This window comes from Taudactylus pleione, unplaced genomic scaffold, assembly GCF_031769625.1.
Source record: "Taudactylus pleione unplaced genomic scaffold, aTauple2 ptg000154l, whole genome shotgun sequence".
Lineage (NCBI taxonomy): Eukaryota > Metazoa > Chordata > Amphibia > Anura > Myobatrachidae > Taudactylus > Taudactylus pleione.
Window position 1 is genome coordinate 30,480,464 of NW_028284556.1, and position 21,030 is coordinate 30,501,493.

The window sequence follows — 21,030 nt, forward strand, 5'->3', positions numbered from 1 at the left end:
CATTTTTAAAGTGTACAACTATAACGATTGCTCTTGATTTTTTAATGGAAATAGCTTCTTTTTTTGTCCTTTCACATAACCATGTTTTTATCGAGGATGTATTGCTGTCAGTTATTTTTCACTAATTGATGACATTCTTTATTGTACATATCTTGGAAGCTGAAATTAAAAACCATACCAGGAGTGGGGTTCGAACCCACGCGGATATAAATCCATTGGATCTTACGTCCAACGCCTTAACCACTCGGCCATCCTGGTGCGGTAGCCAAGGAGTTTATCAAGATAAGCACTATTGAAATGTTCATCTTTTTTTCATCATGCTCTGTTAACTTGTCTTTAATCATTATACAGCTTTGAGTCTAAATAACTACATAGCTCTGATTTTTGTATATTAGAATACCTATATTTCTTCTTATCTCTGAAAGTATGTTTGGTATGACCTTCCTGCTGCAGTAGTTAAAGTGTTTTTCATGACAAGTACTGATGGAATGTTCATGTTTTTTTCTATGTGGATTGTCAATTTTTAAATTACTGAAATTGATTGTATTCACCATTTTTTAAACTGTACAGCTATAACGATTGCTCTTGATTTTATAATAGAAATATTTACTTTCTCTGTAATTTCACACGACCATGTTTTTGTTGAAAGATATACGGCTGTCAATTTTAAATTTCCCTAATTGATAACATTCTTTATTGTACATTTTTTGGAAGCTGAAATTAAAAACCACACCAGAAGGGGGGTTTGAATCCATGCAGATATAAATCCATTGGATTATAAGCCCAACACCTTAACCACTCGGCCATCCTGGTGCAGTAGCCAAAGCGTTTACCATGGTATGCACTATTGAAATGTTCATATTTTTTTCTATGTGCATAGTCAATTTTAAATTACTGAAATTGTAGGTATTAAACATTTTTAATGTGTACAACTATAACGATTGCTCTTGATTTTTTAATGGAAATAGCTGCTTTTTCTGTCCTTTCACATAACCATGTTTTTATCGAGAATGTATTGCTGTCAGTTATTTTTCCCTAATTGATGACATTCTTTATTGTACATATCTTGGAAACTGAAATTAAAAACCATACCAGGAGTGGGGTTCGAACCCACGCAGATATAAATCCATTGGATCTTAAGTCCAACGCCTTAACCACTCGGCCATCCTGGTGCGGTAGTCAAAGAGTTTATCAAGATAAGCACTATTGAAATGTTCATCTTTTTTTCATCATGCTCTGTTAACTTGTCTTTAAACATTATACAGCTTTGAGTCTAAATAACTACATAGCTCTGATTTTTGTATATTAGAATACCTATATATCTTCTTATCTCTGAAAGTATGTTTGGTATGACCTTCCTGCTGCAGTAGTTAAAGTGTTTTTCATGACAAGTACTGATGGAATGTTCATGTTTTTTTCTATGTGGATTGTCAATTTTTAAAGTACTGAAATTGTTTGTATTCACCATTTTTTAAAGTGTACAGCTATAATGATTGCTCTTGATTTTATAATAGAAATAGTTACTTTCTCTGTAATTTCACACAACCATGTTTTTGTTGAAAGATATACGGCTGTCAATTTTAAATTTCCCTAATTGATAACATTCTTTATTGTACATTTTTTGGAAGCTGAAATTAAAAACCACACCAGAAGGGGGGTTTGAATCCATGCAGATATAAATCCATTGGATTATAAGCCCAACACCTTAACCACTCAGCCATCCTGGTGCAGTAGCCAAAGCGTTTTTCATGGTATGCACTATTGAAATGTTCATATTTTTTTCTATGTGCATTGTCAATTTTAAATTACTGAAATTGTAGGTATTAAACATTTTTAATGTGTACAACTATAACGATTGCTCTTGATTTTTTAATGGAAATAGCTGCTTTTTCTGTCCTTTCACATAACCATGTTTTTATTGAGGATGTATTGCTGTCAGTTATTTTTCCCTAATTGATGACATTCTTTATTGTACATATCTTGGAAATTGAAATTAAAAACCATACCAGGAGTGGGGTTCGAACCCACGCAGATATAAATCCATTGGATCTTAAGCCTAACGCTTTAACCACTCGGCCATCCTGGTGCGGTAGCCAAAGAGTTTATCAAGATAAGCACTATTGAAATGTTCATCTTTTTTTCATCATGCTCTGTTAACTTGTCTTTAATCATTATACAGCTTTGAGTCTAAATAACTACATAGCTCTGATTTTTGTATATTAGAATACCTATATTTCTTCTTATCTCTGAAAGTATGTATGGTATGACCTTCCTGCTGCAGTAGTTAAAGTGTTTTTCATGACAAGTACTGATGGAATGTTCATGTTTTTTTCTATGTGGATTGTCAATTTTTAAATTACTGAAATTGATTGTATTCACCATTTTTTAAACTGTACAGCTATAGCGATTGCTCTTGATTTTATAATAGAAATAGTTACTTTCTCTGTAATTTCACACGACCATGTTTTTGTTGAAAGATATACGGCTGTCAATTTTAAATTTCCCTAATTGATAACATTCTTTATTGTACATTTTTTGGAAGCTGAAATTAAAAACCACACCAGAAGGGGGGTATGAATCCATGCAGATATAAATCAATTGGATTATAAGCCCAACACCTTAACCACTCGGCCATCCTGGTGCAGTAGCCAAAGTGTTTATCATGGTATGCACTATTGAAATGTTCATATTTTTTTCTATGTGCATTGTCAATTTTAAATTACTGAAATTGTAGGTATTAAACATTTTTAATGTGTACAACTATAACGATTGCTCTTGATTTTTTAATGGAAATAGCTGCTTTTTCTGTCCTTTCACATAACCATGTTTTTATGGAGGATGTATTGCTGTCAGTTATTTTTCCCTAATTGATGACATTCTTTATTGTACATATCTTGGAAGCTGAAATTAAAAACCATACCAGATATAAATCCATTGGATCTTAAGTCCAACGCCTTAACCACTCGGCCATCCTGGTGCGGTAGCCAAGGAGTTTATCAAGATAAGCACTATTGAAATGTTCATCTTTTTTTCATCATGCTCTGTTAACTTGTCTTTAATCATTATACAGCTTTGAGTCTAAATAACTACATAGCTCTGATTTTTGTATATTAGAATACCTATATTTCTTCTTATCTCTGAAAGTATGTTTGGTATGACCTTCCTGCTGCAGTAGTTAAAGTGTTTTTCATGACAAGTACTGATGGAATGTTCATGTTTTTTTCTATGTGGATTGTCAATTTTTAAATTACTGAAATTGATTGTATTCACCATTTTTTAAAGTGTACAGCTATAACGATTGCTCTTGATTTTATAATAGAAATAGTTACTTTCTCTGTAATTTCACACGACCATGTTTTTGTTGAAAGATATACGGCTGTCAATTTTAAATTTCCCTAATTGATAACATTCTTTATTGTACATTTTTTGGAAGCTGAAATTAAAAACAACACCAGAAGGGGGGTTTGAATCCATGCAGATATAAATCAATTGGATTATAAGCCCAACACCTTAACCACTCGGCCATCCTGGTGCAGTAGCCAAAGCGTTTATCATGGTATGCACTATTGAAATGTTCATATTTTTTTCTATGTGCATTGTCAATTTTAAATTACTGAAATTGTAGGTATTAAACATTTTTAATGTGTACAACTATAACGATTGCTCTTGATTTTTTAATGAAAATAGCTGCTTTTTCTGTCCTTTCACATAACCATGTTTTTATCGAGGATGTATTGCTGTCAGTTATTTTTCCCTAATTGATGACATTCTTTATTGTACATATCTTGGAAGCTGAAATTAAAAACCATACCAGGAGTGGGGTTCGAACCCACGCAGATATAAATCCATTGGATCTTAAGTCCAACGCCTTAACCACTCGGCCATCCTGGTGCGGTAGCCAAGGAGTTTATCAAGATAAGCACTATTGAAATGTTCATCTTTTTTTCATCATGCTCTGTTAACTTGTCTTTAATCATTATACAGCTTTGAGTCTAAATAACTACATAGCTCTGATTTTTGTATATTAGAATACCTATATTTCTTCTTATCTCTGAAAGTATGTTTGGTATGACCTTCCTGCTGCAGTAGTTAAAGTGTTTTTCATGACAAGTACTGATGGAATGTTCATGTTTTTTTCTATGTGGATTGTCAATTTTTAAATTACTGAAATTGATTGTATTCACCATTTTTTAAAGTGTACAGCTATAACGATTGCTCTTGATTTTATAATAGAAATAGTTACTTTCTCTGTAATTTCACACAACCGTGTTTTTGTTGAAAGATATACGGCTGTCAATTTTAAATTTCCCTAATTGATAACATTCTTTATTGTACAATTTTTGGAAGCTGAAATTAAAAACCACACCAGAAGGGGGGTTTGAATCCATGCAGATATAAATCAATTGGATTATAAGCCCAACACCTTAACCACTCGGCCATCCTGGTGCAGTAGCCAAAGCGTTTATCATGGTATGCACTATTGAAATGTTCATATTTTTTTCTATGTGCATTGTCAATTTTAAATTACTGAAATTGTAGGTATTAAACATTTTTAATGTGTACAACTATAACGATTGCTCTTGATTTTTTAATGGAAATAGCTGCTTTTTCTGTCCTTTCACATAACCATGTTTTTATCGAGTATGTATTGCTGTCAGTTATTTTTCCCTAATTGATGACATTCTTTATGGTACATATCTTGGAAGCTGAAATTAAAAACCATACCAGGAGTGGGGTTCGAACCCACGCAGATATAAACGCCTTAACCACTCGGCCATCCTGGTGCGGTAGCCAAGGAGTTTATCAAGATAAGCACTATTGAAATGTTCATCTTTTTTTCATCATGCTCTGTTAACTTGTCTTTAATCATTATACAGCTTTGAGTCTAAATAACTACATAGCTCTGATTTTTGTATATTAGAATACCTATATTTCTTCTTATCTCTGAAAGTATGTTTGGTATGACCTTCCTGCTGCAGTAGTTAAAGTGTTTTTCATGACAAGTACTGATGGAATGTTCATGTTTTTTTCTATGTGGATTGTCAATTTTTAAATTACTGAAATTGATTGTATTCACCATTTTTTAAACTGTACAGCTATAACGATTGCTCTTGATTTTATAATAGAAATAGTTACTTTCTCTGTAATTTCACACGACCATGTTTTTGTTGAAAGATATACGGCTGTCAATTTTAAATTTCCCTAATTGATAACATTCTTTATTGTACATTTTTTGGAAGCTGAAATTAAAAACAACACCAGAAGGGGGGTTTGAATCCATGCAGATATAAATCAATTGGATTATAAGCCCAACACCTTAACCACTCGGCCATCCTAGGCAAGTAGCCAAAGAGTTTATCATGATATGCACTATTGAAATGTTCATATTTTTTTCTATGTGCATTGTCAATTTTAAATTACTGAAATTGTAGGTATTAAACATTTTTAATGTGTACAACTATAACGATTGCTCTTGATTTTTTAATGGAAATAGCTGCTTTTTCTGTCCTTTCACATAACCATGTTTTTATCGAGGATGTATTGCTGTCAGTTATTTTTCTCTAATTGATGACATTCTTTATTGTACATATCTTGGAAGCTGAAATTAAAAACCATACCAAGAGTGGGGTTCGAACCCACGCAGATATAAATCCATTGGATCTTAAGTCCAACGCCTTAACCACTCGGCCATCCTGGTGCGGTAGCCAAGGAGTTTATCAAGATAAGCACTATTGAAATGTTCATCTTTTTTTCATCATGCTCTGTTAACTTGTCTTTAATCATTATACAGCTTTGAGTCTAAATAACTACATAGCTCTGATTTTTGTATATTAGAATACCTATATTTCTTCTTATCTCTGAAAGTATGTATGGTATGACCTTCCTGCTGCAGTAGTTAAAGTGTTTTTCATGACAAGTACTGATGGAATGTTCATGTTTTTTTCTATGTGGATTGTCAATTTTTAAATTACTGAAATTGATTGTATTCACCATTTTTTAAACTGTACAGCTATAGCGATTGCTCTTGATTTTATAATAGAAATAGTTACTTTCTCTGTAATTTCACACGACCATGTTTTTGTTGAAAGATATACGGCTGTCAATTTTAAATTTCCCTAATTGATAACATTCTTTATTGTACATTTTTTGGAAGCTGAAATTAAAAACCACACCAGAAGTGGGGTTTGAATCCATGCAGATATAAATCCATTGGATAATAATCCCAACACCTTAACCACTCGGCCATCCTGGTGCAAAGCGTTTATCATGGTATGCACTATTGAAATGTTCATATTTTTTTCTATGTGCATTGTCAATTTTAAATTACTGAAATTGTAGGTATTAAACATTTTTAATGTGTACAACTATAACGATTGCTCTTGATTTTTTAATGAAAATAGCTGCTTTTTCTGTCCTTTCACATAACCATGTTTTTATCGAGGATGTATTGCTGTCAGTTATTTTTCCCTAATTGATGACATTCTTTATTGTACATATCTTGGAAGCTGAAATTAAAAACCATACCAGGAGTGGGGTTCGAACCCACGCAGATAAAAATCCATTGGATCTTAAGTCCAACGCCTTAACCACTCGGCCATCCTGGTGTGGTAGCCAAGGATTTTATCAAGATAAGCACTATTGAAATGTTCATCTTTTTTTCATCATGCTCTGTTAACTTGTCTTTAATCATTATACAGCTTTGAGTCTAAATAACTACATAGCTCTGATTTTTGTATATTAGAATACCTATATTTCTTCTTATCTCTGAAAGTATGTTTGGTATGACCTTCCTGCTGCAGTAGTTAAAGTGTTTTTCATGACAAGTACTGATGGAATGTTCATGTTTTTTTCTATGTGGATTGTCAATTTTTAAATTACTGAAATTGATTGTATTCACCATTTTTTAAAGTGTACAGCTATAACGATTGCTCTTGATTTTATAATAGAAATAGTTACTTTCTCTGTAATTTCACACAACCATGTTTTTGTTGAAAGATATACGGCTGTCAATTTTAAATTTCCCTAATTGATAACATTCTTTATTGTACATTTTTTGGAAGCTGAAATTAAAAACCACACCAGAAGGGGGGTTTGAATCCATGCAGATATAAATCCATTGGATTATAAGCCCAACACTTTAACCACTCGGCCATCCTGGTGCAGTAGCCAAAGTGTTTATCATGGTATGCACTATTGAAATGTTCATATTTTTTCTATGTGCATTGTCAATTTTAAATTACTGAAATTGTAGGTATTAAACATTTTTAATGTGTACAACTATAACGATTGCTCTTGATTTTTAAATGGAAATAGCTGCTTTTTCTGTCCTTTCACATAACCATATTTTTATCGAGGATGTATTGCTGTCAGTTATTTTTCCCTAATTGATGACATTCTTTATTGTACATATCTTGGAAGCTGAAATTAAAAACCATACCAGGAGTGGGGTTCAAACCCACGCAGATATAAATCCATTGGATCTTAAGTCCAACGCCTTAACCACTCGGCCATCCTGGTGCGGTAGCCAAGGAGTTTATCAAGATAAGCACTATTGAAATGTTCACCTTTTTTTCATCATGCTCTGTTAACTTGTCTTTAATCATTATACAGCTTTGAGTCTAAATAACTACATAGCTCTGATTTTTGTATATTAGAATACCTATATTTCTTCTTATCTCTGAAAGTATGTTTGGTATGACCTTCCTGCTGCAGTAGTTAAAGTGTTTTTCATGACAAGTACTGATGGAATGTTCATGTTTTTTTCTATGTGGATTGTCAATTTTTAAATTACTGAAATTGATTGTATTCACCATTTTTTAAACTGTACAGCTATAACGATTGCTCTTGATTTTATAATAGAAATAGTTACTTTCTCTGTAATTTCACACGACCATGTTTTTGTTGAAAGATGCAGTCAATTTTAAATTTCCCTAATTGATAACATTCTTTATTGTACATTTTTTGGAAGCTGAAATTAAAAACCACACCAGAAGTGGGGTTTGAATCCATGCAGATATAAATCCATTGGATAATAAGCCCAACACCTTAACCACTCGGCCATCCTGGTGCAAAGCGTTTATCATGGTATGCACTATTGAAATTTTCATATTTTTTTCTATGTGCATTGTCAATTTTAAATTACTGAAATTGTAGGTATTAAACATTTTTAATGTGTACAACTATAACGATTGCTCTTGATTTTTTAATGAAAATAGCTGCTTTTTCTGTCCTTTCACATAACCATGTTTTTATCGAGGATGTATTGCTGTCAGTTATTTTTCCCTAATTGATGACATTCTTTATTGTACATATCTTGGAAGCTGAAATTAAAAACCATACCAGGAGTGGGGTTCGAACCCACGCAGATATAAATCCATTGGATCTTAAGTCCAACGCCTTAACCACTCGGCCATCCTGGTGCGGTAGCCAAGGAGTTTATCAAGATAAGCACTATTGAAATGTTCATCTTTTTTTCATCATGCTCTGTTAACTTGTCTTTAATCATTATACAGCTTTGAGTCTAAATAACTACATAGCTCTGATTTTTGTATATTAGAATACCTATATTTCTTCTTATCTCTGAAAGTATGTTTGGTATGACCTTCCTGCTGCAGTAGTTAAAGTGTTTTTCATGACAAGTACTGATGGAATGTTCATGTTTTTTTCTATGTGGATTGTCAATTTTTAAATTACTGAAATTGATTGTATTCACCATTTTTTAAAGTGTACAGCTATAACGATTGCTCTTGATTTTATAATAGAAATAGTTACTTTCTCTGTAATTTCACACGACCATGTTTTTGTTGAAAGATGCAGTCAATTTTAAATTTCCCTAATTGATAACATTCTTTATTGTACATTTTTTGGAAGCTGAAATTAAAAACCACACCAGAAGTGGGGTTTGAATCCATGCAGATATAAATCCATTGGATAATAAGCCCAACACCTTAACCACTCGGCCATCCTGGTGCAAAGCGTTTATCATGGTATGCACTATTGAAATTTTCATATTTTTTTCTATGTGCATTGTCAATTTTAAATTACTGAAATTGTAGGTATTAAACATTTTTAATGTGTACAACTATAACGATTGCTCTTGATTTTTTAATGAAAATAGCTGCTTTTTCTGTCCTTTCACATAACCATGTTTTTATCGAGGATGTATTGCTGTCAGTTATTTTTCCCTAATTGATGACATTCTTTATTGTACATATCTTGGAAGCTGAAATTAAAAACCATACCAGGAGTGGGGTTCGAACCCACGCAGATATAAATCCATTGGATCTTAAGTCCAACGCCTTAACCACTCGGCCATCCTGGTGCGGTAGCCAAGGAGTTTATCAAGATAAGCACTATTGAAATGTTCATCTTTTTTTCATCATGCTCTGTTAACTTGTCTTTAATCATTATACAGCTTTGAGTCTAAATAACTACATAGCTCTGATTTTTGTATATTAGAATACCTATATTTCTTCTTATCTCTGAAAGTATGTTTGGTATGACCTTCCTGCTGCAGTAGTTAAAGTGTTTTTCATGACAAGTACTGATGGAATGTTCATGTTTTTTTCTATGTGGATTGTCAATTTTTAAATTACTGAAATTGATTGTATTCACCATTTTTTAAAGTGTACAGCTATAACGATTGCTCTTGATTTTATAATAGAAATAGTTACTTTCTCTGTAATTTCACACAACCGTGTTTTTGTTGAAAGATATACGGCTGTCAATTTTAAATTTCCCTAATTGATAACATTCTTTATTGTACAATTTTTGGAAGCTGAAATTAAAAACCACACCAGAAGGGGGGTTTGAATCCATGCAGATATAAATCAATTGGATTATAAGCCCAACACCTTAACCACTCGGCCATCCTGGTGCAGTAGCCAAAGCGTTTATCATGGTATGCACTATTGAAATGTTCATATTTTTTTCTATGTGCATTGTCAATTTTAAATTACTGAAATTGTAGGTATTAAACATTTTTAATGTGTACAACTATAACGATTGCTCTTGATTTTTAAATGGAAATAGCTGCTTTTTCTGTCCTTTCACATAACCATGTTTTTATCGAGTATGTATTGCTGTCAGTTATTTTTCCCTAATTGATGACATTCTTTATGGTACATATCTTGGAAGCTGAAATTAAAAACCATACCAGGAGTGGGGTTCGAACCCACGCAGATATAAACGCCTTAACCACTCGGCCATCCTGGTGCGGTAGCCAAGGAGTTTATCAAGATAAGCACTATTGAAATGTTCATCTTTTTTTCATCATGCTCTGTTAACTTGTCTTTAATCATTATACAGCTTTGAGTCTAAATAACTACATAGCTCTGATTTTTGTATATTAGAATACCTATATTTCTTCTTATCTCTGAAAGTATGTTTGGTATGACCTTCCTGCTGCAGTAGTTAAAGTGTTTTTCATGAGAAGTACTGATGGAATGTTCATGTTTTTTTCTATGTGGATTGTCAATTTTTAAATTACTGAAATTGATTGTATTCACCATTTTTTAAACTGTACAGCTATAACGATTGCTCTTGATTTTATAATAGAAATAGTTACTTTCTCTGTAATTTCACACGACCATGTTTTTGTTGAAAGATATACGGCTGTCAATTTTAAATTTCCCTAATTGATAACATTCTTTATTGTACATTTTTTGGAAGCTGAAATTAAAAACAACACCAGAAGGGGGGTTTGAATCCATGCAGATATAAATCAATTGGATTATAAGCCCAACACCTTAACCACTCGGCCATCCTAGGCAAGTAGCCAAAGCGTTTATCATGATATGCACTATTGAAATGTTCATATTTTTTTCTATGTGCATTGTCAATTTTAAATTACTGAAATTGTAGGTATTAAACATTTTTAATGTGTACAACTATAACGATTGCTCTTGATTTTTTAATGGAAATAGCTGCTTTTTCTGTCCTTTCACATAACCATGTTTTTATCGAGGATGTATTGCTGTCAGTTATTTTTCTCTAATTGATGACATTCTTTATTGTACATATCTTGGAAGCTGAAATTAAAAACCATACCAAGAGTGGGGTTCGAACCCACGCAGATATAAATCCATTGGATCTTAAGTCCAACGCCTTAACCACTCGGCCATCCTGGTGCGGTAGCCAAGGAGTTTATCAAGATAAGCACTATTGAAATGTTCATCTTTTTTTCATCATGCTCTGTTAACTTGTCTTTAATCATTATACAGCTTTGAGTCTAAATAACTACATAGCTCTGATTTTTGTATATTAGAATACCTATATTTCTTCTTATCTCTGAAAGTATGTATGGTATGACCTTCCTGCTGCAGTAGTTAAAGTGTTTTTCATGACAAGTACTGATGGAATGTTCATGTTTTTTTCTATGTGGATTGTCAATTTTTAAATTACTGAAATTGATTGTATTCACCATTTTTTAAACTGTACAGCTATAGCGATTGCTCTTGATTTTATAATAGAAATAGTTACTTTCTCTGTAATTTCACACGACCATGTTTTTGTTGAAAGATATACGGCTGTCAATTTTAAATTTCCCTAATTGATAACATTCTTTATTGTACATTTTTTGGAAGCTGAAATTAAAAACCACACCAGAAGTGGGGTTTGAATCCATGCAGATATAAATCCATTGGATAATAATCCCAACACCTTAACCACTCGGCCATCCTGGTGCAAAGCGTTTATCATGGTATGCACTATTGAAATGTTCATATTTTTTTCTATGTGCATTGTCAATTTTAAATTACTGAAATTGTAGGTATTAAACATTTTTAATGTGTACAACTATAACGATTGCTCTTGATTTTTTAATGAAAATAGCTGCTTTTTCTGTCCTTTCACATAACCATGTTTTTATCGAGGATGTATTGCTGTCAGTTATTTTTCCCTAATTGATGACATTCTTTATTGTACATATCTTGGAAGCTGAAATTAAAAACCATACCAGGAGTGGGGTTCGAACCCACGCAGATAAAAATCCATTGGATCTTAAGTCCAACGCCTTAACCACTCGGCCATCCTGGTGTGGTAGCCAAGGATTTTATCAAGATAAGCACTATTGAAATGTTCATCTTTTTTTCATCATGCTCTGTTAACTTGTCTTTAATCATTATACAGCTTTGAGTCTAAATAACTACATAGCTCTGATTTTTGTATATTAGAATACCTATATTTCTTCTTATCTCTGAAAGTATGTTTGGTATGACCTTCCTGCTGCAGTAGTTAAAGTGTTTTTCATGACAAGTACTGATGGAATGTTCATGTTTTTTTCTATGTGGATTGTCAATTTTTAAATTACTGAAATTGATTGTATTCACCATTTTTTAAAGTGTACAGCTATAACGATTGCTCTTGATTTTATAATAGAAATAGTTACTTTCTCTGTAATTTCACACAACCATGTTTTTGTTGAAAGATATACGGCTGTCAATTTTAAATTTCCCTAATTGATAACATTCTTTATTGTACATTTTTTGGAAGCTGAAATTAAAAACCACACCAGAAGGGGGGTTTGAATCCATGCAGATATAAATCCATTGGATTATAAGCCCAACACTTTAACCACTCGGCCATCCTGGTGCAGTAGCCAAAGTGTTTATCATGGTATGCACTATTGAAATGTTCATATTTTTTCTATGTGCATTGTCAATTTTAAATTACTGAAATTGTAGGTATTAAACATTTTTAATGTGTACAACTATAACGATTGCTCTTGATTTTTAAATGGAAATAGCTGCTTTTTCTGTCCTTTCACATAACCATATTTTTATCGAGGATGTATTGCTGTCAGTTATTTTTCCCTAATTGATGACATTCTTTATTGTACATATCTTGGAAGCTGAAATTAAAAACCATACCAGGAGTGGGGTTCAAACCCACGCAGATATAAATCCATTGGATCTTAAGTCCAACGCCTTAACCACTCGGCCATCCTGGTGCGGTAGCCAAGGAGTTTATCAAGATAAGCACTATTGAAATGTTCACCTTTTTTTCATCATGCTCTGTTAACTTGTCTTTAATCATTATACAGCTTTGAGTCTAAATAACTACATAGCTCTGATTTTTGTATATTAGAATACCTATATTTCTTCTTATCTCTGAAAGTATGTTTGGTATGACCTTCCTGCTGCAGTAGTTAAAGTGTTTTTCATGACAAGTACTGATGGAATGTTCATGTTTTTTTCTATGTGGATTGTCAATTTTTAAATTACTGAAATTGATTGTATTCACCATTTTTTAAACTGTACAGCTATAACGATTGCTCTTGATTTTATAATAGAAATAGTTACTTTCTCTGTAATTTCACACGACCATGTTTTTGTTGAAAGATGCAGTCAATTTTAAATTTCCCTAATTGATAACATTCTTTATTGTACATTTTTTGGAAGCTGAAATTAAAAACCACACCAGAAGTGGGGTTTGAATCCATGCAGATATAAATCCATTGGATAATAAGCCCAACACCTTAACCACTCGGCCATCCTGGTGCAAAGCGTTTATCATGGTATGCACTATTGAAATTTTCATATTTTTTTCTATGTGCATTGTCAATTTTAAATTACTGAAATTGTAGGTATTAAACATTTTTAATGTGTACAACTATAACGATTGCTCTTGATTTTTTAATGAAAATAGCTGCTTTTTCTGTCCTTTCACATAACCATGTTTTTATCGAGGATGTATTGCTGTCAGTTATTTTTCCCTAATTGATGACATTCTTTATTGTACATATCTTGGAAGCTGAAATTAAAAACCATACCAGGAGTGGGGTTCGAACCCACGCAGATAAAAATCCATTGGATCTTAAGTCCAACGCCTTAACCACTCGGCCATCCTGGTGTGGTAGCCAAGGAGTTTATCAAGATAAGCACTATTGAAATGTTCATCTTTTTTTCATCATGCTCTGTTAACTTGTCTTTAATCATTATACAGCTTTGAGTCTAAATAACTACATAGCTCTGATTTTTGTATATTAGAATACCTATATTTCTTCTTATCTCTGAAAGTATGTTTGGTATGACCTTCCTGCTGCAGTAGTTAAAGTGTTTTTCATGACAAGTACTGATGGAATGTTCATGTTTTTTTCTATGTGGATTGTCAATTTTTAAATTACTGAAATTGATTGTATTCACCATTTTTTAAAGTGTACAGCTATAACGATTGCTCTTGATTTTATAATAGAAATAGTTACTTTCTCTGTAATTTCACACAACCGTGTTTTTGTTGAAAGATATACGGCTGTCAATTTTAAATTTCCCTAATTGATAACATTCTTTATTGTACAATTTTTGGAAGTTGAAATTAAAAACCACACCAGAAGGGGGGTTTGAATCCATGCAGATATAAATCAATTGGATTATAAGCCCAACACCTTAACCACTCGGCCATCCTGGTGCAGTAGCCAAAGCGTTTATCATGGTATGCACTATTGAAATGTTCATATTTTTTTCTATGTGCATTGTCAATTTTAAATTACTGAAATTGTAGGTATTAAACATTTTTAATGTGTACAACTATAACGATTGCTCTTGATTTTTAAATGGAAATAGCTGCTTTTTCTGTCCTTTCACATCACCATGTTTTTATCGAGGATGTATTGCTGTCAGTTATTTTTCCCTAATTGATGACATTCTTTATTGTACATATCTTGGAAGCTGAAATTAAAAACCATACCAGGAGTGGGGTTCGAACCCACGCAGATATAAACGCCTTAACCACTCGGCCATCCTGGTGCGGTAGCCAAGGAGTTTATCAAGATAAGCACTATTGAAATGTTCATCTTTTTTTCATCATGCTCTGTTAACTTGTCTTTAATCATTATACAGCTTTGAGTCTAAATAACTACATAACTCTGATTTTTGTAAATTAGAATACCTATATTTCTTCTTATCTCTGAAAGTATGTTTGGTATGACCTTCCTGCTGCAGTAGTTAAAGTGTTTTTCATGACAAGTACTGATGGAATGTTCATGTTTTATTCTATGTGGATTGTCAATTTTTAAATTACTGAAATTGATTGTATTCACCATTTTTTAAACTGTACAGCTATAACGATTGCTCTTGATTTTATAATAGAAATAGTTACTTTCTCTGTAATTTCACACGACCATGTTTTTGTTGAAAGATATACGGCTGTCAATTTTAAATTTCCCTAATTGATAACATTCTTTATTGTACATTTTTTGGAAGCTGAAATTAAAAACAACACCAGAAGGGGGGTTTGAATCCATGCAGATATAAATCAATTGGATTATAAGCCCAACACCTTAACCACTCGGCCATCCTAGGCAAGTAGCCAAAGCGTTTATCATGATATGCACTATTGAAATGTTCATATTTTTTCTATGTGCATTGTCAATTTTAAATTACTGAAATTGTAGGTATTAAACATTTTTAATGTGTACAACTATAACGATTGCTCTTGATTTTTTAATGAAAATAGCTGCTTTTTCTGTCCTTTCACATAACCATGTTTTTATGGAGGATGTATTGCTGTCAGTTATTTTTCCCTAATTGATGACATTCTTTATTGTACATATCTTGGAAGCTGAAATTAAAAACCATACCAGGAGTGGGGTTCGAACCCACGCAGATATAAATCCATTGGATCTTAAGTCCAACGCCTTAACCACTCGGCCATCCTGGTGCGGTAGCCAAGGAGTTTATCAAGATAAGCACTATTGAAATGTTCATCTTTTTTTCATCATGCTCTGTTAACTTGTCTTTAATCATTATACAGCTTTGAGTCTAAATAACTACATAGCTCTGATTTTTGTATATTAGAATACCTATATTTCTTCTTATCTCTGAAAGTATGTTTGGTATGACCTTCCTGCTGCAGTAGTTAAAGTGTTTTTCATGACAAGTACTGATGGAATGTTCATGTTTTTTTCTATGTGGATTGTCAATTTTTAAAGTACTGAAATTGATTGTATTCACCATTTTTTAAAGTGTACAGCTATAACGATTGCTCTTGATTTTATAATAGAAATAGTTACTTTCTCTGTAATTTCACACAACCATGTTTTTGTTGAAAGATATACGGCTGTCAATTTTAAATTTCCCTAATTGATAACATTCTTTATTGTACATTTTTTGGAAGCTGAAATTAAAAACCACACCAGAAGGGGGGTTTGAATCCATGCAGATATAAATCCATTGGATTATAAACCCAACACCTTAACCACTCGGCCATCCTGGTGCAGTAGCCAAAGTGTTTATCATGGTATGCACTATTGAAATGTTCATATTTTTTTCTATGTGCATTGTCAATTTTAAATTACTGAAATTGTAGGTATTAAACATTTTTAATGTGTACAACTATAACGATTGCTCTTGATTTTTTAATGAAAATAGCTGCTTTTTCTGTCCTTTCACATAACCATGTTTTTATGGAGGATGTATTGCTGTCAGTTATTTTTCCCTAATTGATGACATTCTTTATTGTACATATCTTGGAAGCTGAAATTAAAAACCATACCAGGAGTGGGGTTCGAACCCACGCAGATATAAATCCATTGGATCTTAAGTCCAACGCCTTAACCACTCGGCCATCCTGGTGCGGTAGCCAAGGAGTTTATCAAGATAAGCACTATTGAAATGTTCATCTTTTTTTCATCATGCTCTGTTAACTTGTCTTTAATCATTATACAGCTTTGAGTCTAAATAACTACATAGCTCTGATTTTTGTATATTAGAATACCTATATTTCTTCTTATCTCTGAAAGTATGTTTGGTATGACCTTCCTGCTGCAGTAGTTAAAGTGTTTTTCATGACAAGTACTGATGGAATGTTCATGTTTTTTTCTATGTGGATTGTCAATTTTTAAATTACTGAAATTGATTGTATTCACCATTTTTTAAAGTGTACAGCTATAACGATTGCTCTTGATTTTATAATAGAAATAGTTACTTTCTCTGTAATTTCACACAACCATGTTTTTGTTGAAAGATATACGGCTGTCAATTTTAAATTTCCCTAATTGATAACATTCTTTATTGTACATTTTTTGGAAGCTGAAATTAAAAACCACACCAGAAGGGGGGTTTGAATCCATGCAGATATAAATCCATTGGATTATAAGCCCAACACCTTAACCACTCGGCCATCCTGGTGCAGTAGCCAAAGTGTTTATCATGGTATGCACTATTGAAATGTTCATATTTTTTTCTATGTGCATTGTCAATTTTAAATTACTGAAATTGTAGGTATTAAACATTTTTAATGTGTACAACTATAACGATTGCTCTTGATTTTTAAATGGAAATAGCTGCTTTTTCTGTCCTTTCACATAACCATATTTTTATCGAGGATGTATTGCTGTCAGTTATTTTTCCCTAATTGATGACATTCTTTATTGTACATATCTTGGAAGCTGAAATTAAAAACCATACCAGGAGTGGGGTTCAAACCCACGCAGATATAAATCCATTGGATCTTAAGTCCAACGCCTTAACCACTCGGCCATCCTGGTGCGGTAGCCAAGGAGTTTATCAAGATAAGCACTATTGAAATGTTCACCTTTTTTTCATCATGCTCTGTTAACTTGTCTTTAATCATTATACAGCTTTGAGTCTAAATAACTACATAGCTCTGATTTTTGTATATTAGAATACCTATATTTCTTCTTATCTCTGAAAGTATGTTTGGTATGACCTTCCTGCTGCAGTAGTTAAAGTGTTTTTCATGACAAGTACTGATGGAATGTTCATGTTTTTTTCTATGTGGATTGTCAATTTTTAAATTACTGAAATTGATTGTATTCACCATTTTTTAAACTGTACAGCTATAACGATTGCTCTTGATTTTATAATAGAAATAGTTACTTTCTCTGTAATTTCACACGACCATGTTTTTGTTGAAAGATGCAGTCAATTTTAAATTTCCCTAATTGATAACATTCTTTATTGTACATTTTTTGGAAGCTGAAATTAAAAACCACACCAGAAGTGGGGTTTGAATCCATGCAGATATAAATCCATTGGATAATAAGCCCAACACCTTAACCACTCGGCCATCCTGGTGCAAAGCGTTTATCATGGTATGCACTATTGAAATGTTCATATTTTTTTCTATGTGCATTGTCAATTTTAAATTACTGAAATTGTAGGTATTAAACATTTTTAATGTGTACAACTATAACGATTGCTCTTGATTTTTTAATGAAAATAGCTGCTTTTTCTGTCCTTTCACATAACCATGTTTTTATCGAGGATGTATTGCTGTCAGTTATTTTTCCCTACTTGATGACATTCTTTATTGTACATATCTTGGAAGCTGAAATTAAAAACCATACCAGGAGTGGGGTTCGAACCCACGCAGATAAAAATCCATTGGATCTTAAGTCCAACGCCTTAACCACTCGGCCATCCTGGTGTGGTAGCCAAGGAGTTTATCAAGATAAGCACTATTGAAATGTTCATCTTTTTTTCATCATGCTCTGTTAACTTGTCTTTAATCATTATACAGCTTTGAGTCTAAATAACTACATAGCTCTGATTTTTGTATATTAGAATACCTATATTTCTTCTTATCTCTGAAAGTATGTTTGGTATGACCTTCCTGCTGCAGTAGTTAAAGTGTTTTTCATGACAAGTACTGATGGAATGTTCATGTTTTTTTCTATGTGGATTGTCAATTTTTAAATTACTGAAATTGATTGTATTCACCATTTTTTAAAGTGTACAGCTATAACGATTGCTCTTGATTTTATAATAGAAAGAGTTACTTTCTCTGTAATTTCACACAACCGTGTTTTTGTTGAAAGATATACGGCTGTCAATTTTAAATTTCCCTAATTGATAACATTCTTTATTGTACAATTTTTGGAAGCTGAAATTAAAAACCACACCAGAAGGGGGGTTTGAATCCATGCAGATATAAATCAATTGGATTATAAGCCCAACACCTTAACCACTCGGCCATCCTGGTGCAGTAGCCAAAGCGTTTATCATGGTATGCACTATTGAAATGTTCATATTTTTTTCTATGTGCATTGTCAATTTTAAATTACTGAAATTGTAGGTATTAAACATTTTTAATGTGTACAACTATAACGATTGCTCTTGATTTTTAAATGGAAATAGCTGCTTTTTCTGTCCTTTCACATAACCATGTTTTTATCGAGGATGTATTGCTGTCAGTTATTTTTCCCTAATTGATGACATTCTTTATTGTACATATCTTGGAAGCTGAAATTAAAAACCATACCAGGAGTGGGGTTCGAACCCACGCAGATATAAACGCCTTAACCACTCGGCCATCCTGGTGCGGTAGCCAAGGAGTTTATCAAGATAAGCACTATTGAAATGTTCATCTTTTTTTCATCATGCTCTGTTAACTTGTCTTTAATCATTATACAGCTTTGAGTCTAAATAACTACATAACTCTGATTTTTGTAAATTAGAATACCTATATTTCTTCTTATCTCTGAAAGTATGTTTGGTATGACCTTCCTGCTGCAGTAGTTAAAGTGTTTTTCATGACAAGTACTGATGGAATGTTCATGTTTTTTTCTATGTGGATTGTCAATTTTTAAATTACTGAAATTGATTGTATTCACCATTTTTTAAACTGTACAGCTATAACGATTGCTCTTGATTTTATAATAGAAATAGTTACTTTCTCTGTAATTTCACACGACCATGTTTTTGTTGAAAGATATACGGCTGTCAATTTTAAATTTCCCTAATTGATAACATTCTTTATTGTACATTTTTTGGAAGCTGAAATTAAAAACAACACCAGAAGGGGGGTTTGAATCCATGCAGATATAAATCAATTGGATTATAAGCCCAACACCTTAACCACTCGGCCATCCTAGGCAAGTAGCCAAAGCGTTTATCATGATATGCACTATTGAAATGTTCATATTTTTTCTATGTGCATTGTCAATTTTAAATTACTGAAATTGTAGGTATTAAACATTTTTAATGTGTACAACTATAACGATTGCTCTTGATTTTTTAATGAAAATAGCTGCTTTTTCTTTCCTTTCACATAACCATGTTTTTATGGAGGATGTATTGCTGTCAGTTATTTTTCCCTAATTGATGACATTCTTTATTGTACATATCTTGGAAGCTGAAATTAAAAACCATACCAGGAGTGGGGTTCGAACCCACGCAGATATAAATCCATTGGATCTTAAGTCCAACGCCTTAACCACTCGGCCATCCTGGTGCGGTAGCCAAGGAGTTTATCAAGATAAGCACTATTGAAATGTTCATCTTTTTTTCATCATGCTCTGTTAACTTGTCTTTAATCATTATACAGCTTTGAGTCTAAATAACTACATAGCTCTGATTTTTGTATATTAGAATACCTATATTTCTTCTTATCTCTGAAAGTATGTTTGGTATGACCTTCCTGCTGCAGTAGTTAAAGTGTTTTTCATGACAAGTACTGATGGAATGTTCATGTTTTTTTCTATGTGGATTGTCAATTTTTAAATTACTGAAATTGATTGTATTCACCATTTTTTAAAGTGTACAGCTATAACGATTGCTCTTGATTTTATAATAGAAATAGTTACTTTCTCTGTAATTTCACACAACCATGTTTTTGTTGAAAGATATACGGCTGTCAATTTTAAATTTCCCTAATTGATAACATTCTTTATTGTACATTTTTTGGAAGCTGAAATTAAAAACCACACCAGAAGGGGGGTTTGAATCCATGCAGATATAAATCCATTGGATTATAAGCCCAACACCTTAACCACTCGGCCATCCTAGGCAAGTAGCCAAAGTGTTTATCATGATATGCACTATTGAAATGTTCATATTTTTTCTATGTGCATTGTCAATTTTAAATTACTGAAATTGTAGGTATTAAACATTTTTAATGTGTACAACTATAACGATTGCTCTTGATTTTTTAATGGAAATAGCTGCTTTTTCTGTCCTTTCACATAACCATGTTTTTATCGAGGATGTATTGCTGTCAGTTAATTTTCTCTAATTGATGACATTCTTTATTGTACATATCTTGGAAGCTGAAATTAAAAACCATACCAGG

At 32.5% G+C, this 21,030-nt stretch overlaps 18 non-coding genes across 18 annotated transcripts; all 18 read right to left on the bottom strand.

The window, feature by feature from the left end:
- Positions 1 to 175: 175 nt before the first annotated feature.
- On the bottom strand, positions 176 to 258 carry TRNAL-UAA (transfer RNA leucine (anticodon UAA)). Its single transcript has one exon. It is a non-coding gene; the product is annotated as a tRNA-Leu (tRNA).
- An 831-nt stretch (positions 259 to 1,089) lies between these two features.
- Positions 1,090 to 1,172, bottom strand: TRNAL-UAA (transfer RNA leucine (anticodon UAA)). The gene has a single exon. It is a non-coding gene; the product is annotated as a tRNA-Leu (tRNA).
- An 831-nt stretch (positions 1,173 to 2,003) lies between these two features.
- Positions 2,004 to 2,086, bottom strand: TRNAL-UAA (transfer RNA leucine (anticodon UAA)). Its single transcript has one exon. It is a non-coding gene; the product is annotated as a tRNA-Leu (tRNA).
- Positions 2,087 to 3,808: 1,722 nt separating this feature from the next.
- Positions 3,809 to 3,891, bottom strand: TRNAL-UAA (transfer RNA leucine (anticodon UAA)). Its single transcript has one exon. It is a non-coding gene; the product is annotated as a tRNA-Leu (tRNA).
- A 1,724-nt stretch (positions 3,892 to 5,615) lies between these two features.
- TRNAL-UAA (transfer RNA leucine (anticodon UAA)) lies at positions 5,616 to 5,698 on the bottom strand. Its single transcript has one exon. It is a non-coding gene; the product is annotated as a tRNA-Leu (tRNA).
- Positions 5,699 to 6,522: 824 nt separating this feature from the next.
- Positions 6,523 to 6,605, bottom strand: TRNAL-UAA (transfer RNA leucine (anticodon UAA)). Its single transcript has one exon. It is a non-coding gene; the product is annotated as a tRNA-Leu (tRNA).
- Positions 6,606 to 7,435: 830 nt separating this feature from the next.
- On the bottom strand, positions 7,436 to 7,518 carry TRNAL-UAA (transfer RNA leucine (anticodon UAA)). The gene has a single exon. It is a non-coding gene; the product is annotated as a tRNA-Leu (tRNA).
- An 819-nt stretch (positions 7,519 to 8,337) lies between these two features.
- Positions 8,338 to 8,420, bottom strand: TRNAL-UAA (transfer RNA leucine (anticodon UAA)). The gene has a single exon. It is a non-coding gene; the product is annotated as a tRNA-Leu (tRNA).
- Positions 8,421 to 9,239: 819 nt separating this feature from the next.
- On the bottom strand, positions 9,240 to 9,322 carry TRNAL-UAA (transfer RNA leucine (anticodon UAA)). Its single transcript has one exon. It is a non-coding gene; the product is annotated as a tRNA-Leu (tRNA).
- A 1,724-nt stretch (positions 9,323 to 11,046) lies between these two features.
- On the bottom strand, positions 11,047 to 11,129 carry TRNAL-UAA (transfer RNA leucine (anticodon UAA)). Its single transcript has one exon. It is a non-coding gene; the product is annotated as a tRNA-Leu (tRNA).
- An 824-nt stretch (positions 11,130 to 11,953) lies between these two features.
- Positions 11,954 to 12,036, bottom strand: TRNAL-UAA (transfer RNA leucine (anticodon UAA)). Its single transcript has one exon. It is a non-coding gene; the product is annotated as a tRNA-Leu (tRNA).
- An 830-nt stretch (positions 12,037 to 12,866) lies between these two features.
- On the bottom strand, positions 12,867 to 12,949 carry TRNAL-UAA (transfer RNA leucine (anticodon UAA)). The gene has a single exon. It is a non-coding gene; the product is annotated as a tRNA-Leu (tRNA).
- An 819-nt stretch (positions 12,950 to 13,768) lies between these two features.
- Positions 13,769 to 13,851, bottom strand: TRNAL-UAA (transfer RNA leucine (anticodon UAA)). The gene has a single exon. It is a non-coding gene; the product is annotated as a tRNA-Leu (tRNA).
- Positions 13,852 to 15,574: 1,723 nt separating this feature from the next.
- TRNAL-UAA (transfer RNA leucine (anticodon UAA)) lies at positions 15,575 to 15,657 on the bottom strand. The gene has a single exon. It is a non-coding gene; the product is annotated as a tRNA-Leu (tRNA).
- An 831-nt stretch (positions 15,658 to 16,488) lies between these two features.
- On the bottom strand, positions 16,489 to 16,571 carry TRNAL-UAA (transfer RNA leucine (anticodon UAA)). Its single transcript has one exon. It is a non-coding gene; the product is annotated as a tRNA-Leu (tRNA).
- Positions 16,572 to 17,402: 831 nt separating this feature from the next.
- On the bottom strand, positions 17,403 to 17,485 carry TRNAL-UAA (transfer RNA leucine (anticodon UAA)). Its single transcript has one exon. It is a non-coding gene; the product is annotated as a tRNA-Leu (tRNA).
- Positions 17,486 to 18,304: 819 nt separating this feature from the next.
- On the bottom strand, positions 18,305 to 18,387 carry TRNAL-UAA (transfer RNA leucine (anticodon UAA)). The gene has a single exon. It is a non-coding gene; the product is annotated as a tRNA-Leu (tRNA).
- Positions 18,388 to 20,110: 1,723 nt separating this feature from the next.
- On the bottom strand, positions 20,111 to 20,193 carry TRNAL-UAA (transfer RNA leucine (anticodon UAA)). The gene has a single exon. It is a non-coding gene; the product is annotated as a tRNA-Leu (tRNA).
- Positions 20,194 to 21,030: the final 837 nt, after the last annotated feature.